The 13,274-nt window shown below is 41.2% G+C and overlaps 1 protein-coding gene across 3 annotated transcripts in view; it reads right to left on the bottom strand.

The window, feature by feature from the left end:
- Window positions 1-12,959, bottom strand: part of NFYC (nuclear transcription factor Y subunit gamma) — a 63,554-nt gene extending 50,595 nt beyond the window's left edge. The window contains exon 1 of one of the 3 annotated variants that reach the window (XM_065898306.1): window positions 12,791-12,959. The gene's annotated coding sequence lies outside the window, so the exon portion shown is untranslated. Of the gene's footprint in view, window positions 1-12,246; window positions 12,389-12,790 lie in introns of those variants that run through there. The other 2 variants (XM_065898318.1, XM_065898311.1) reach the window with 2 other exon arrangements.
- Between the last annotated feature and the right edge of the window lie 315 nt (window positions 12,960-13,274).

The raw sequence follows: 13,274 nt of genomic DNA, 5'->3' as shown, positions 1-13,274 counted from the left end.
ATATCTCCTCGGACAGGGAGAATTTAAGTCACTCCTATCCCTCCCCCCCAAAAAAGGACGGAGGAAACAAAAGGCAGCAGGAGATGCAGAAACCTGAGTCTGGAATGTCCACTCCAGTGAAAACCCGAACAGCTGTCCCCCCACCCCCCAGCAAACTATTCGCCATTTTTCTTTGTCTTTCAGCTGACCCCTGCCTCAGTGAAAAACTCCGAGGCTCCAATGAAGCCCTGCAGCCTCCTTCCACTTTAACAGTCAAAGGCATTCAATCTAGCATGCTATTTGACACCAAACCTTGCCTCCAGAGTGGTCCCATTGGCTGAGCTGCGTTATCAGCTAAGAACACAAAACCATGATTGGCTGATCACGTCATCAGTTACCTCCTTTGTACACTTCCTGTTTTAAAGTTACCTTGAGAAGCAGAACAGGGGTCAGATCCAGACTTCAAACTACGAGGAACTTAAGGCTTCAAAATGCCTGGCAAATGCACACAGCAGATGCACTAGGGCCATATGTGCTTCCAAAACAGAAGATACTGAAAATTTAGAATTGTTCTTAAAATCATGCGAAAGGGTTGTTACAGTTCCCACCCAAAGGATTTCTTATTGGCTGTCAGAGTTCCATTTAAAAAATTTAAGGTAATTTAACTGCTGCTGATTGGCCATCAAAGATGTCTGTAAGATACTGCTACAGTATCCTATGGCAGTAAACCAGAGAAGCAATGTGCACAAGGTCGGAAAGTTGTGACTTAACTATCTTCAGTTTTCTGTTAAGCATTAACAGAAGAAGAAAAAGAAAACTGGGTGGGCTAAATCCAATGTCACCAAAGAAAATACAGATTCTTTAAAGTAACAAACAGTGATATCAATGGTCATACAATGGTTTGCAAGATTTCTGAAAAGGCATCTATCTTTATGTCCATGGTAATTTTAAAAGCACACTTTAGTACCACGACAAATCACTTTATTTTGAAATACAAACTAATCTAAATAGGAAAATTCTGGGATAATGTATGAAGTTAGTGACAGGGACAGTGGCATTTTCAAAAAGTCTACCAGGAACCCAAGAGGGAAATATAATGATAAAGGGGGAAAAAAATTGGCAAAGATGAGTGAACATCAGTGAATATATTGTTTAAAACACAATATAGTTTGATAGATTAATTTATTTAGGGTGGTTATAAAATGCTGCTGATTAGCTTTTAATATAACAGAGTTTTGATATCATAGAAGATAAACTTTTCTACCACATTTTCAAGAACAAGCAGCAGGGGTGATCTCAAGAGAGATTATAAGTATCGTGGTTACTGAAGACATTCTGGGGTGCTGAAGTTTAACCAGTGACAGTCAAAGACTTGTTTATGGATTGTGGGCCCAACTGTTTAGGTTTTAAGAGAAGCCTCCTAATATGGTGAAAATCAGTTAATATATATTCTTTTAATATTCAAATAGAAACATCTCACTATTACCTGAGGCCTTTAACAATCTCCTTATATATCTGCTTCCTCTCATCAAAGCAAAGTATCCCAGGACTAAACAACACAACTGTTTTGCCAGGCAGATGAGATCTTTTCTAGAAAAATCTTGGTTGATCTTACATGAGAGGTCATTATAGGCATATGCAGAGATCCAGCAGGTCACTGAAATAGAGGCAAGGCAGACTGTCCAATCACTTTGCCATATTAACTTCTCTTCGAGAAAGAGTGAGGTGCAGAGAAGTTAAGCAACTGGCCCCTAGCCATTCATCTAGGAGTCAAACTCAGGTCCCATTTAGGGTGGTACTCTTCCCATGGCTCTACACTGCTTACCAAGACATGGAGCACCTCAGGGCACATCCAAGGAAATTCTTAGGTGTCATATACAGTCCTTCATTGGTATCTATGGGGAACTGGTTCCAGGACCCCTGCATTTACCAAAATCTAAGGATGATCAAGTCCCTTATATTAAATGGTGTAATACTGTTGGCCCTCTGTATCTGAGTTCAGCATTCACAGATAGAAGCTGACTGTATGTATAGGTAGCATAAATCATTACACCCAACTTCACTAATTTAAAAATTACAAATTTGACTAATGTTTAATTTGATATGTTGGTTAGAGATCTAGCTAAGTATCTGACAAACAGCACTCTATAAGTTGATACAAATTTTATTACTAAACTACTAGAAACATTTAACCAGTAGCAAATCACTTGTATAATTTATAAGGACTTGAAACAACTAAATTATTAAAAACACTATACATTAAAATATTAAGGAACTGCATGGCAATTTCACTATGGCATCTAAATAAGAGCTTAGTTATGCTAACAGGGTGCACTGTTGGATGATTCCTGAAGCTACAAAGAGCTACAGGTATTGTAGCTCTTTTCTGAAAAGTTTAGATCACAGCTTCTGAATAGCTACCAGACTCGGAAGAGAAGGCAGAAAGCCAAGAGGCCAGTTGTGTGCCTTATTCACACTAGAGCCCCTCTTAACCTCATAACACTGGGGGTCAAATCAGCTGCAAGGAAGCAAAGAAGCTCCTTTGAAGGGTGGGAGGCACAGGAATATGGAAAACATGTTCACATCACTGATCATTAATTAGTGTCACTACGGCAAAACAATAAACACTTGGAAATCAGGCAGAGCTAGTTTCAAATTCTGATTCCTCTACTTATTAACTGTATGACACTGGGCTAACCCTGAGCCTCAGTTTCCTCATCTTAATATATGAATATCACCATCTATATCACAGAGCCACTGTAAGGATTAAATGAACCAGCATATATAAAGTATACTGTACTGTGTCTGAATAAGCATTGAAAAAAAAAGTAAAGTACTAAAGGTCACCCAATCCAAATTCCTTGTTTTACGCAGCAGTTAAGATTCAGAAAAGCTTAGCTCCTTAGGGCCCCAAAGCTACCACAACGCAATGTCTCTCTTCTATCTCCAGCATACCCTGCAACCCTGCAGAAAGAAACTCCTGAGCCATAAAGGGGGCAGTACAGGAGGACTTCCCAGCTGCTACTAAAACTCTTCCCCAGTTTTTATGCCGGAAATCCGTGCCTTTCACCACCAATCCTGGCTGAAGTCTGATTATTGTTCCAAAAGCCTACCCTTTGATTCTGCTTTTGATGTACCAGATTAAACCAAACATGTCTCTTGATACTTTGTGAAGGTCTTTGGCATACTTTTTATTAGTTCTTGGCAGTTTGCAAGAAAAACACTTCAATTCCTATTTCTCATCAACAGTCACCTTAGTAGAATTCAAGCCACTAGTGAGAAGATAACTCAAATTATCCTAGAATTTCCACCTGGCACTCTCACTTAGGATAGCTTTCTGTAGCTTGTCATTATGGTGGACTAAGAGCCTCATTGGATATCTGCGGTTCTAACTCATATTCTTCCCCGGTCCTGCAACTCAACAGCCCTCTACACCAGACAATTGCATCATCTTGCCCTAATAAACACCCTGAGACAAAACGAGTGCATGTGGTTACATGGGTCAAGCTTTAATGCTCCCAAAGAAGGCAGGGTGGGAACTGATGCGCTTAGTCAGAAAATTGATTTTGAATCACAATTACCTACTTACTAGCTGTATGACCTAGGCTAGGTTACTTAACCATCTCTGAGCTCACTTCATGTTTAAAATGAAACAAGTAACATTTCACTTTCTTCATGTAAAATGAAAAAATAACACCAACTCACAGAAGTGTTGAGGCTTTAGTGAGTTAAAGCACTGAGCATTAATACCTAGCATGTGGTAGGTATTCAATTAATATTTAAATATACACTTGACTATAGCACCTACCATATAATTACATTTTACCATGTCTCTATTACCAGAGGAAGGCTTCTTGAAGGCAGCAACTGTGTCTTATTTATATCTACATATATCCTCAGTGCTCAGTACAGAGATATAAATCACACCTGACCTTAGCCATAGTGTCAATGAAATAACAGGGAGTAGTGGGGACTGATGAAAACTGGAGAGTGCATGTCTCATCTAAAGGGGCAGCTATTGGGGAATTCCCTGGCGGTCCAGTAGTTAGGACTCAGCACTTTAACTGCCAGGGCCCTGGGTTCGATCCCTGGTCAAGGATCCCACAAGCCATGCGGCGCAGCCAATGGTGGGGGTGGTAGGGGGCAGCTAGTACTGAACTCCAACTGATGAGGGCTATGGAAGAATGCTGGTCCACTGCGGTAAGAGCTTCAGATTCAATAAAAGAAGCAAAAGCCAGATCCTGGACACAAAAAGTTGATGCTAGCATAACCCCTGATATAGCATCCTGAAGAATGACTAAAGAACCAGAGTTATGGCAGAAGTTGGCCTCAACCACCATGGCAATTCCTGCCAAGGACAGGGTCTTGCTCAGTACCCCAGATTACCTGATCTTGAAGGTTACACTGTATTGCAGCAGAAGCAAAAAGAGCAGCAAAGAAACTGGGCTCTTCAGCGGCCTGAACATTTTATTGATGGTGTCCTTAACTGACCCTTTTGGACTAGTAAGCAAACCTGTGGGTCCCAGGAAATATCATAGAAGAGAATCTCTAGAGAAAAATGAACTTCTCATATGTTGAGATGGGGAAACGAAGCCATATTCATTTGACTATTAAATTTGTTGTGTGCCTTATTATATACTAAGCTGATGAGATGGAGGTATATAGCAGTTTGTTTTGCACTTATGTTGTTATAAGTTAGTGGGATTGGGGTATTTTTTTTTTAAGAACACCTTTAATCCAAGCAGCCAGAATCAAGCAGCATTAGTATTTTGGGTTATACTTTTAGAAGTTTTTCTCATGTAAATGAGATGTAAGGTTGAGTTAGTCCCCCCAATATTAGATAATACCATACAAAAATACTATACAAACTGTTTTGTAATCTTGTCTCACTTAAATAATGTGAATAATTTTCCCTATCAAATACAGACCTGTATCATTTATAATAATTGAATGATATTCCACTGAATGGATATAATTTTTTAATCAGTTCCATATTACTTAATAATTTCAATGTCTTCAATTTTAAAATATTGTAAATAGCATTACAGAGAACATCCATTATGCCCATTCCTTGTGCCACTACCCTCATTATGTCTTCCAGAACCCTTGCAACGGCTTCATAAATAGTATCACTTTGTCTGGTTTTAAAAAAAAAAAGAAAAGAAAAAGGAAACCAGATTGTTTAATGTTAAATCTTTCCATTTTGTTTCAATTTTTTTAAAAACGTATAAGCAGATCAAAGAAAACTGAGGGCTGCCGGATTGTAACTTCTGACCCGTAGCTTTCACCTGACTTGGTTCTGAACAACTATTCGCTATTTAGCAAATCAAAATCACCTTCAAGGTTTAAAAAAAGGTATGTCGACACATATCTTAAAGTATCTGACAGATGTTCTGAAGATAATCCCCAAAGAAGTCCCAGAAACATTTTGAGCAACGATAACATCGTTAGAATAAGGAACATGGTGCTGGTGCTCAGTAAATGGCTGCTCAATAAATAAACGAATAAAGTAAACTAATATATGAGACCATAAGTGGATTATAAATTCTGAATTATTTGTTTTTTAAAAATAAATTATATTCTCCAAAGCATAAATGAAGACCAATGGATGGTAAACTACTCTGGAGAGACCAGTAGTTAATGATGCATGTAGAAGGACAACACAGTGGCTGATGAACAGCAAATGCTCCAAAATATGGAGGCTGCTACTAGTATTACTGTTATTGGCAATGGGCCTAGATGGCCTTTGAAATCACATTCATCCCTAACAGTCTATGTTAGTTTGGAAACATATCTTATATGTTCCCAGGAAAGTCCCTTCCCACTATTGGCCAAACTATGAATCCTATACAAAAGGAGTCTTTTTTTTTTTTTTTTTTTTTTTTTTTTTGCGGTACGCAGGCCTCTCGCTGTTTTGGCCTCTCCCGTTGTGGAGCACAGGCTCCGGACGCTCAGGCTCAGCGGCCATGGCTCACGGGCCTAACCGCTCCGCGGCATGTGGGATCTTCCCGGACCAGGGCACGAACCCGTGTCCCCTGCATCGGCAGGCAGATTCTCAACCACTGCGCCACCAGGGAAGCCCCAAAAGGAGTCATTTTTTTATTCATAAACTCTCTACACCAGAATTACTCAACTGGGCTCCACTCCACACCGGTCATAACATGAAATGCTTATTAGGTGTTCTCACAAACAGGGTTCCATGGCCAAATAAGTCTGAGAAACACTGCATAATGTATCCTTTCTCTTGAAGGGTTGTTAAGGTATATGAGCACAAATGTTCTCAATACTACCTCTGCAGAAAAGAAATGCATTTCACATTGCCCATTACTTTGTCAAGGATCCTTTTTTCATCCCCAGAGGACACTTACTAGCATTGTATAAGAACTAATGTTCAATGGAACAGCTTGGGAAATGCTGCTCTAAGCCACTTACAAATTTTAGTGGAATGAAAGGAAGACCACAGGCAAGTCTATTCTGGTCAGAATAGTCAGTTTATTCTTCAAAAATGGTTGGAGTTTTACACACATTATGGCATTTCCCTTTTTAATGAAAATGACATTAAATATCACCATAAATAGCAATCCTCTGCTTCTCAAGTAACTGCCAACCGAGTATGCTTTGCTTCTTAAAAAGGCCCCAACTTTGTCATTTGATAATGAGCAAAGTCTAAGCTACTTACCTTCAGGGTACAATAATAGTTTTTGACAGTTAAAAATGACAAAAATGTTCAGCTGTACAGATTGCATGTACTTTCTTTTTTCTCTTTTAAATGGACAGATCATGCCACTGGTGAGGGGATATGTTTTCTTAACACTGGGCAAAGAATCTCACTTCATATAGATAATGGAAAACTTGCAGCTCCTGAGGACAGAGTTAACAGTAATTAGGGGATTTTGAAAACCTTCAGTAACTAACAAATTTAAGCCAATGATAAGATATAAAATATTCTATGCTCCAATATCATTTCCTATGAGTCACTGAAGCATTTACTGAAGCACTGCTCAAGATCACTATTTTAGCTCATATTCATGAATGCGTTTAAGAATAATTCTTGAATCTGATTTATAACAATACACTGTTGACTTTAAATGAGAGTGTTCATTTAAATAGGACACCTTATATACCCTGAACATGAAGATTTGAACCTTTAATTTAAACCTATTCTACTGGAAACATTCAAATGCAAAGGTTAGACTAGTCCCTCTCTCTAAAAACTGCACCTTAAGTTTATCCATCAGAAAGCTCTCACTGTATAAAAGAAAGTATAATGGATTTAAACGCTACCTGCAGACAAGTAAGAACTTAAAACAAAATGGAAAGTGTAACTCCCATGCTGAAAATGAGTAAAGGTTACCTCACTGCTATCAGGTACATCACTGCTAAAACATGGAGAGGTGTGGGAAGGATACAGCAAATTTTGCAACCCGGCAAAAATTTCTGCAGGCAGGGAGATTTTTTCCCTCAACCATTCCACAATGTTGTCTTTCTGCTTACTTCAAAGAAAATGTTATCCAGGTGACTACAAATCAAACTTACAGTCCTATTTCAACTTACTATTTCTACAACTAGAAAAAATTTCAAATGACTATACTGCAAGTCCCTTCCCGGACAAAATGATAAAACCGGTTGTTCTGATTTCAATTATCATTGCTCAATGAATAATCATTGCAAATATGAAGACTTTTTCTTCTCATCAGAATCACTACCATTCAGCACCTGGGGATTAACAGAGGGGATCAGGAAACAACCTAACCCTGAAACAAATGATCCTACGACTTTGCGGATTCATAAGTAATACTGACCTCACAGCGGTCCACTAGAAATCAGCTCCTAAACCACAACAGTACAACTAAATTAGACTATTTCTTTCATGTCAAGTGCCTCCCCACCCACCCCCGCCATGTAGAAATCTTACTGTACATAACAGAGCAGATAATTACAAAGCCTCCTCATCAAGGAAGCTCTAATTGGCTGTCAGGCAGATTTTATGCTATTCTCAAAAGAAAGTGATGTGTTCTCTCACTTATTAAGGTCCATTCAGTGACAGGCACCTACCATATGCTACTGTATTCATTTTTCAGTAAGTACTCTATAAGATAGGTATTATTAACCATTACTTTACAAAGGAAGAAACTAAGGCTCAGACGGGTTAAGAATCTGACACCCCCCCCCACCCCACCCCCACCCCCCCCCACCCCACCCCCTGCCACGGAGGGTAAACACCTTACAGAGACAGAATTCTTTCCCAGGTCGGACTCCAAGGTCAGCAACTACACTAGCCCCTCCCAAAGGCACTTTTTGGCCAAAGTATTTCAAATCCATTTCCTTCTACAATTAATCTACGAATATTATGTTAGGTGCTTTGAGTCTCTGTGGGAAAATACTAAAATGACCTTGTAGCCCTCCTAACTAGTCACAGTGCATGCATGCAAAACTGAATAAACAAAATGAAAAGAGAGACTGTAAGACATCAGATAACTCACAATCAGTTTGCTGTGAGCACAAGGAATAGAATGGAAAAGAACAACTTGCTGGCTAAGGAATGTTCTTCTTAGGTTGTATGCCTGAGGCTGGAATGAACCTCAAGGAGGTCATTTGTGACCTTAATAATGTCCTCTGCTATTCTCCCTCCAGTGAATGAGGCAAACTTGTCAAAATACAAAAGGTGCCTTAGAGTCATCTCTGCCGTCAAGTCAATGCTTCCAACAGGAGAGGAAATGCTGTCCAGTGGAATGAGCACTAGCCTGGGAATCCAGTAATCTGGCATACACTTGGCTGTGCCCTTACACAGAAATGACCGTATCAAGGTCATCACACTCTTCAGGGCCTCAGTACAAAGGGTATGCCTGAAAGAACCAAAGGTCACTTCCCGAGCTAAGATGTAAGAGTTTTTCTTTTTCTCATCATATTCTATGTTGTTAAGAGAACACTGTTTAAGGGACTTCCCTGTGGTCCAGTGGTTAAGAATCCACCTTCTTCTTCTAGGGATGCAGGTTTGATCCCTAGTCAGGGAACTAAGATCCCGCATGCTGCGGGGCAGCTAAGCCCACAGCCTCTAGAGCCCACAACTAGAGAGCCCTCGCAACCGCAACGAAAGATCCTGTATGCCCCAATGAATATCCTGTGTGCCGCAACTAAGACCCAATGCAGCCAAATAAATAAATAAATAATTTTTTTTTTAAAAGAGAAAACACTGTTTAAGAGTAAGGCCTTCACAAATTGTGTAAGAATTAAGAGTTACAGACTTATGTTTGAATCTGGGTTCTGCCACTGACTGGCTATGTAACCTTGAGCAAATTACTCAACTCCTCAGTTTCCTCATATGTAAAAATGAGGGTGGTAATAGTACCTATCTCATACTGTGTGAGGATAATATATATATTTATACCCCTGCTGGTTCAATGTAAGCACTCAATAAAAGGCAGTAACTATGACATTCCTGAATTTTATTCATATATCTTTAGTGGCTCAGTACCTCTGAACTAAGAAGTTAGAGAGGGGAATTTCAAAACTGCCTCAAAAAGACACCTACCATGGCCCCACATTTCACTCTGCCTTCTCTGTAAGTGGAGATAAGGAACATTGAATCTTTTCTAGTGCCATGAATCAGTTTTGCCCAAATGGAAAATGTGTAAGCAAATGAAGTAACAATTATTTGTTATAAGGATTAAATAAGATGACATAGACACAGTCTGTAAAGTACAAAGCATTAGTATGATTTCTGCTTAGAAGACAAAGCTGATGTTCACAAGGTTTTAGTATAAACTGAGATCTACTCAGACCTCCTGGGAGTTCAAGATTTCTAGGGTGGTCAGTTCCAAATTATATCAATAACAAGGCCCAGCAATTGGCGCTGGGTTAATGCAGAATGTACATGGGCTAACGTAGAATGAAAGTGTCACTGGTGCTGAAGAACTACCGCCAAGAAATGCTTGCTGAATAAAAAAGATATTTATATGTATACACTTGTTTTTATAACCTCAACCAGATTTGCTAAAAAAGAAACTAAGTTATGGATGCCATAACAGTCTTCATGTTTGATTAACTTAATGACTAAGCCAAATGAAGCTGAGATAACCAATGTACAAAATGTACAGCAAGCCCTGTTTTCCCTCATACTTTTGACTATCTTCCACACTGCAATGTAATTGCAAACATGAGGGAGGAGACCCTCACCTAATCATATCAAGACACAAAGGAGTTAAGACTTCCAATTCACTGGTCTCCCCTTGAAACCTGAATTATTTAAAAGTTTCCATGCAAAACTGGAATTGCAAATATTTTGTTGTAACCAGTTTTAATTTTACACATCATTGAGGATAAGCATATCCTAGGATCACCCCACAGTTTGAAGAAGGTACTAGGTTTTTAGATAGGTCCCAGTATTTGGGGACAAACATCCTAAAGAACTGGTGATGTTTGAAAAAGCTCCCCAGTGAGCTCTTTACACTATGCACTTGGTAGTTCCTCACTGCTTGGCATTAATCATTTCCATATATAGAAAGACTATGTCAGCAACATTCTGAAGCCTGGTTTTAAAGGATGCAGATTCTTAAGCTTTCTGTACATATTTTCCCCATTATCTACCTGGGTTCAGAAAAACTCCAGCAGTTTACTTTGTAAATCCCTCCCTTCACAATAGAAACCAAGGGATACAATTTAAATACCTAGTTGAAAAAATTATAATCTATATGGTTACCATTCTGTGGTTTGAACAGTACAAAAATTCTTTTTGTAATTATTCAAATAAATACAAATTCTTACTCAAATTCCCCACTCAATACACTCCTAACACCCAGAAGTCAAAGAAAGATGATCCACTGTGAAATATAAAACTACCTGGGCGTTTGACAAGTCAGGCTTATGTTGATAGTATGACATAGTAGATAAAACTACAAGCTTTGACATCAGGTAACTTGGATTTGAATCCCAGCTCAACCACTGAGTGACACTGGACAAGCTACTTAACCTCTCTGATCTTCAATTTTCTCATCTGCAACATGGGGATGATAATGCCTACCTAACAGGAAATGTGTTAAATGTGCTCCAAAATGTCAATTCCTCTACCACTTTCTCCTTTTCTCTTGAAAATTCAGTTGCATTCACATAAAACTGAGAAATGTGAAAATCACAGGAGTTTCTTGAAAATGCTATAAAAACTGAAGTGTAACATCTATCTAAAGCTGAAAGAACCACCTAAGACAGACAAGGAAAAACAAATTAGGAAAACACAGAGGTTAAACAAATGTTTTTCCATGATCCCCAAACCTTGGGAGGAGCAAATGTAGAACAATCCAAGTTACCACAATTCAATGGAAAAGTAAGGTACCCCCAATAAGCTGACTCTAACAACTCTCAATTAGAACAAAAGCTGTTTGAAATATGAACCACAGAGAGTTGACAAGTCCTCCAACTTAAGACAAGATGCAAGAAGCTATGCACGAGCTTATTTTTGTTCCCAGCTGCTTATTAAAAAAAAAAAAAAGTGTGTATGAAGGTGGGTATATTTTTTAGTCATATATAAAAGGAAATAAATGAGCCAAGACCCAGGATCTCTGTCAAGCGCTCTTCCACTGAAGAGGAACCTAACAATATCCTTTCAAACAAATAATTGCCAAGTATCTGATATTTGCTAAAAAGAGCAGCTTTGGAAACTTGGAAACTCAGCCCTAAACTGTATCTTTCCTAGAACAGTAAAACTTCATGTAGAACATCTCAAAACTAGCAGCATGGTCCTGAGACCCGATAATCTATAACTACTCTCTTAATATAATCCCCAAATCGTAAAATTCCAAAAATGCTTCTGCTTTTTCATTCCTATAGATCTGTCACTACTTAATGCTGTGCCTCCTAGGCTCGGCATTCAGTTATTAAGACCATGCACACCTATCCCATAGAAACCCTCTCTCAGTCTGGGTATGTTTATTTGCTCCTCACACCACTGCCCAGGTCTGGTAACTACGGACTCCAGGGCTCCACCAAAACCTCAGTGTTTCAGAACTGGGACTCCCTAGCAAAATTCCTGATCTGATCCTATTGTTCGTCGGGTATGTCTCTAGGGCCCTGATGCCCTCTCCTCCTATACCATGCCCTCAGACCTGGCACCCGTGGACATCAGGGTCATTCCCTGTGTTACACTCCAAGTCTAGCACCCCTGGATCTCGAAGATCCTCTCAACCTGAAACTCGGGTTTCAGTATTTCCAAACCTGGCACCCTTGGCGCTTGCACGCCCCTATCCCGGGCCATGCACGTTCCATGGAGGGTACCTCTGGAATTTGGAGTGCCTCCCACTCCCGGCCATGCACAGGCTACCCACGAAGTACTGGCCAGACCATCTCCCACTCTTCCCCTTTAAGGCCTCTAGGCTCGCCCCCAACCTCCACCCCACGCCTGCGCCGTAGGGGGTCATCACCCCGCAGCCAGAGAGCCCCAGACGCGAGCATCCCTACAGCCTCCGATTCCTTCATCACCCCCTAGGCCAGAGCCAGCGCGACCAATAACGTGCCAGGTCCTCGGCCTCCCCGCCACCGACCAATCACGAGCGAGCCCCCCCGCCGTCGCCTTCCGCCAATGGGAGAAAGCCCGCGGGTCGGGCCGACAAGGCGTACGGACCCCACGACCGCAGCGGCGGCGACGGCGGCGGCGGGCACGGCGAGAACATAACATGGCGGCGGGCAGGCCGCACCGAACTACAGCAGCAGCCGCGCGAGGGAAGTGAGGTCTCCGCCGAAGGCGGGAAGCGCCGCCCCTCCCCCCGCCGCCGCCGCTCACCTCTCCCCCTTCCTCCCGCGGACGCTCCCGCACACTCACACGCCTCTGTTTAGAAGTCCAAGGAAGAGCAGGAGCCGCCCCCGCGCTCCTGCGGAGTCGGGCAGTGCAGAGACCTGGGCACGGCGAAGGGGAGGGGGAAGCGTGCGTCAGGGAGAACGGAGCGCGCGCGAAGCGGGGGTACAAACAAGATGGCGGCCACGCCGTTTGCACCGTTTCCCCCCTCCCCCTCACCTCCCCCTCCCCCTTCCCCTCGGCGCTTCGACTCCCAGTGTCTTTATTGCGCAGAAGCTTAGTTGCCTGAAGTCTCGCGAGATTTGAGAAGGGGCGATGACTTGGTGAGGCGGAATGAGAGGCGAGAACCTTCTGACTCCGCCCCCTTTGGGGGATCCGGAGGCGTTTAATAGTGACCTCCGTGGAGCGTTCTGTGTTTGTGGGTCTTTGCTTTGGTGCGTAAGCTTTTGAATTTTAGGGGAATAAAGTTTTTGTGAGTTTTTTTTTTTTTTATTTGGGAGGAAGCAGAGCT

Source organism: Phocoena phocoena, chromosome 1 (assembly GCF_963924675.1).
Source record: "Phocoena phocoena chromosome 1, mPhoPho1.1, whole genome shotgun sequence".
Classification (NCBI taxonomy): Eukaryota; Metazoa; Chordata; class Mammalia; order Artiodactyla; family Phocoenidae; genus Phocoena; species Phocoena phocoena.
Note: the sequence above shows the minus strand (reverse complement) of the source record. Positions and strands in the feature narration are given on the sequence as shown.